Here is a 4,602-nt window from a genome sequence, read left to right as displayed (position 1 = left end):
GGCCACTGCACTCCAGTCTGGGCGACAGAGTGAGACTCCAACTCAGAAAAAAAAAAATTGACCTGGTTCACTCATAAATTCCTAGGGATTTTTGTTTTTGTTTTCTGAGTTGGAGTCTCACACTGTTGCCCAGGCTGGAGTGCGGTGGCATGCTCACGGCCACCGCAGCCTCTACCTGCTGGGTTCTGGTGATCCTTCCGCCTCAGCCTTCTAAGTAGCTGGAACTACAGGATGCACTACCATGCCTAGCTAATTAAATTTTTTTATATTGTAGAGATGATGTCTCACCAAGTTGCCCAGGCTGGTTTTGAACCCCTGGGCTCAGGCAATCCCCTTGCCTCCGCCTCCCAAAGTGTTGGGATTACAGGCTTGAGCCACCACATCCGGCTAAATTTCTTTCTTTCCTTTTTTTTTTTTAAGTTGGAGTCTCACTGTGTCGATCCTTCTGCCTCAGCCTTCTAAGTAGCCAGAACTACAGGCATGCCCAGCTAATTTTTTGCTTTATTGTAGAGATGAGGTCTCACCAAGTTGCCCTGGCTGGTCTCAAACTCGCAGGCCCAGGCAATCCACACACCTTGGCCTCCCAAAGTGCTGGGATTACAGGCTGAGCCACTGAGCCTGGCCTAAATTTCTAGTAGTATCAGACCATTCTACCTCTCCACTGGGGAAAAAAATCTGTTTTCCTTAACCTAGTTAGTGATCTTCCTTTACATATAGCACCCCAAACTCCCAACTAGCCCTTTTTTGGAAGGGTCCCATACTGTCTTGCTCCCTTCACCTACTTTTGTTAAGGTATTGGGGATTGTCAGCTGAATACATCACTCTCAAGTCAAGCCCTAGGAGGACTTAGAAAGCTTTGGCAGTCTCTCACTGAACCAGGACCCTAGCTATACCTGTAAGCCAGTGGAAGACTTAAAGTACATCTTTAAACAATAAGATAAATAATAGGTTTGTGGTTCTCTTTCATCACTTTGGCCTTCCTTTTCATTCTAGGTGTGTGCACATTGCTAGTCTTCCTCTGCAAAGTGGCCATACTTTCCTGTTAAAGCATGAACTTCTCTCTAATATTTGTATCCCTCCTTTCAAGCTTTCTTTCTGTCCAAACCGAACAGTCAAAACCCTTTTTTTTTTAAATTTTGCAGGCAGAATAACAATTATTAAAATCTGCAAAACTTCTTATGCTTTGAACTGTTGGCTACATATGGATTCCTCCCCATCTGGGGAAGGAACTACCTGGCCATAATACAGGAACAGGCAACAACCTAAACTCAACTCCGTTTCACTTACCATTGGAGCCCTTCTATACAAAACCTTCCCCCAGATATCAAACAATATCTAACACAAGCCAGTACAGTATTTCAAACTTTCCTCAGGCCTACTCTCACTATCTTAGGCCTTTTATTTTCTCCTGTTACCCTTATCGGCCAGGCACCCCTGTGCCTCACTGCTTCCAGAAGTTCTGGAACCTTCGTGGGCTCCCTCAGCCATATGCACTAACACAACCACCTCTATTACTGATATTCTTCATACCTTTTTCACTTTCACAAAACCTGACAACCAAGTAAGAGTCTCCCCCCACCAAGCATTTCAACTTCTGGGCCATTAGTCAAGGGCTGGATTCTGCCCCATCACCCCTCTTGCAGTCTAAACAACCCATGGCACCCACCAAGTCAGTATGGAACATGCAAAAAATTCCTAGCCTTTAACTCCCTTCGGGAGTCCCTTCTTATTGATGTTATTAGACACATGCTCTTTTGGGAAAATAAGACCCACCCTCCTCTTCAGACTACTCATCCATGTCCAGCTCCCCCTAGCAGCTACCTCTTTAGCTGCAAGCTATGACATTTTGGGTAGCCAATGAGGACACCAGTCAGTGTTTGGAAGTGACCTGGCCTCCTTCCACGTCCATTCTTGTTTACCTACCCCAGGGCACTCCTGTGTGAGACACAAGCCCATCTCTGCCTCCCTACCAACTAAACTGGAACATGCACGCTTGCCTAACTTGGTCCTAACATTTCTGTTGCCCTAGGTCAGGGGTCCTCAAACTACGGCCCGCGGGCCACATGCGGCCGGCTGAGGACATTTATCGGGCCCACTGGGTGTTTTTGCCACCGCTGCCTGTCCTGCCTAGCAGCTGACTCGTCCGGGCTGCAGTGCACATGTGTGGAATGTGCGTGGCACTCTCCGACTCCCCTCCTTCTCTCTGTCTCTCGACTCCTCCTCTCAGTCTCGGGTGTGATCGGACGAGTCGCGAGCTTGCCTGTGCAGAGCCTGCTGCTGCCTGAGGACTGAGGTAAGAACACGTTAGGATTTTTTTTTTTTTTTGAAGATAGGAGGTCTATTTTTTTTAAATCTTGCAGTTAGTAGGGCCTTTTATTTTGCGGTTAAGGGGGCCTTTTTTTTTTTTCTGAAGTTAGGAGGTCTATTTTTTTTTTTTTTTTTGCAGATAGGGGGCACCTTTTTTTTGAAGTTAGGAGAGCCTTTTTTTTGAGGTTAGGAGAGCTTTTTTTTTTTGAAATTAGGAGAGCCTTTTTTTTTTTGAAGTTGGTTAGTTGGTTGGGGGTGGTTTCTAGGGGGGTTGCATCACAGTGGTAACGCAAATAGCTCTCAGTGCTAATGCAAATGGTCAGTGCTCAGAGGTAATGCAAATAGTCAGTGCTCAGTGGAAATGATAATTGTAAGTGCTCAGTGTTAATGCAGATGGTCAGCGCTCAGTATTAATGCAAATTGTCAGCGGTCAGTGTTATAGCAAATGGTCAGCAGTCAGTGTTAATGCAAATGGTCAGTGCTCAGTGTTATCGCATGGGGGCCCCAAACTGGTAATCTGCCTAGGGCCCCATGGGAACTTAATCCTGCTCTGCAGATAGCCAAGGAGTAAGAAACCCAATTTAACTGACAGTAAGTACATTTGTATTCTGATTGCTATTCAGTTGTGTATGATGTTGTATGTTGTGTGATGTGTAAGCCCGGTTCACACTGTTGCGATCTCTGAGTAGTGTGAGTTCAGCCATATGCTTGTATGGCTGAACTTGCATTAGATTTGGAAGAAAAAAGGCATACGTGCCTTCTTTTTTCCTGCAGTGGAATCTGACTGCATGGGTCTTCTTACCCATGCAATCAGATTCCTGTGCGAGTTCACAGATCGCAGTGCAGTTCGCACAGGGTAGTGTGAACTGGAAAGGTGGTGGAGGAACCGGCTCTGTAATCGTGCTGGTTCCTGCCCCGCACCAGTGTGAGCCTGAGGTAAAAGCGGAGTTCCACCAACACGGGCACTGGTGAGGCTGAAATGATGTGGACTGGTAAGGCTGCATTGATGGACACTGATCAGACTGTATTGATGGACACTGATCAGACTGCATTGATGGGCAGTGCAATCTGTATGTCTCTGTGTGGGCAAAGTTATTGCTGGTATATTGTTTTGTAGCGCTGTATATATATATTTATATATAGATAGATAGATATATTTTGGTATTTTATATATATGTTGGTATTTTATATATATATATATGTTGGTAATAGCAATTTGGAATCCCTAGGAAACAATGATGTCAAGAAAGAGAAAAATTGACTCGGAGTGTAGAATATTCAAAGAACAGTGGACTTATGATTACTTTTTCATGCAGTACAAGGAAAGAGCTGTGTGTTTGATATGCCAGAACATAGTGTCTGTGTTCAAAGAATACAATTTGCATCGACACTATCAAACTCAACATAAAGACAAATATGATTGTTTGGTTGGAGAAGCGAGAAAAGATAAAATATTAAAACTGAAAAATACATTGACAACTCAGCAAAATACTTTTGTGAAGCAGAAGCAGCTAAATATTTCATCACTGCGAGCAAGTTTTCGAGTTGCCAAGCTAATAGCGTGCACTGGCAGACCATTTGTGGAGGGAGAATTTGTTAAAGAATGCCTTCTTCTGATCCATTTGGAGTTAACCTTTGTGCATGGGGATAGTTGGGGTCCTGTTTCAATCTTCTGCATGTGGTCAGCCAGTTTTCCCAGCACTATTTACTGAATAGGTTCTCCTCTCCTCAGTGGTAGGTGGTGGAGGCATTGTCAAAGATGAGTTGGTTGAGAAATTGAGGTTTTGCTTCTGTAATCTCAATTCTATTCCATTGGTCTATATGCCTGTTCCTATACCAATACCGAGCTGTTTTGATGATTGTAGCTTTATAGTAAAGTTTGAAGTCTGGTAATGTGATACCACCTGCTTTGTTGTTTTTGCTGGGGATTGTTCTGGCTATTCTTGGACGTTTGTGTTTCCATATGAATTCCTGTATTGTCTTTTCTAGGTCTGAGAAGAATGTTGCTGGTAATTTGATGGGTATTGCATTGAATTTGTAGATTGCCTTAGGTAAGATGGACATCTTCACAATGTTGATTCTTCCAATCCATGAGCTTGGGATATTTTTCCATTTGTTTGTGTCATCTTTGATTTCTTTGAGCAGTGGAACTAGAGTCTATAATACTGAGTGACCTCTCACAGAAACAAAGATCCAAGTATCACATGTTCTCACTCTTATAATGGACCTTGAACATTCAATGTAATACTACAAGCAAATGACTGACAGTACTGGGAAACTATGGGGGGGGGCTGG

The sequence above is a fragment of the Carlito syrichta genome, unplaced genomic scaffold (assembly GCF_000164805.1).
Source record: "Carlito syrichta isolate Samal-C Ts95f unplaced genomic scaffold, Tarsius_syrichta-2.0.1 Scaffold315843, whole genome shotgun sequence".
NCBI classification, from domain to species: domain Eukaryota; kingdom Metazoa; phylum Chordata; class Mammalia; order Primates; family Tarsiidae; genus Carlito; species Carlito syrichta.
Note: the sequence above shows the minus strand (reverse complement) of the source record.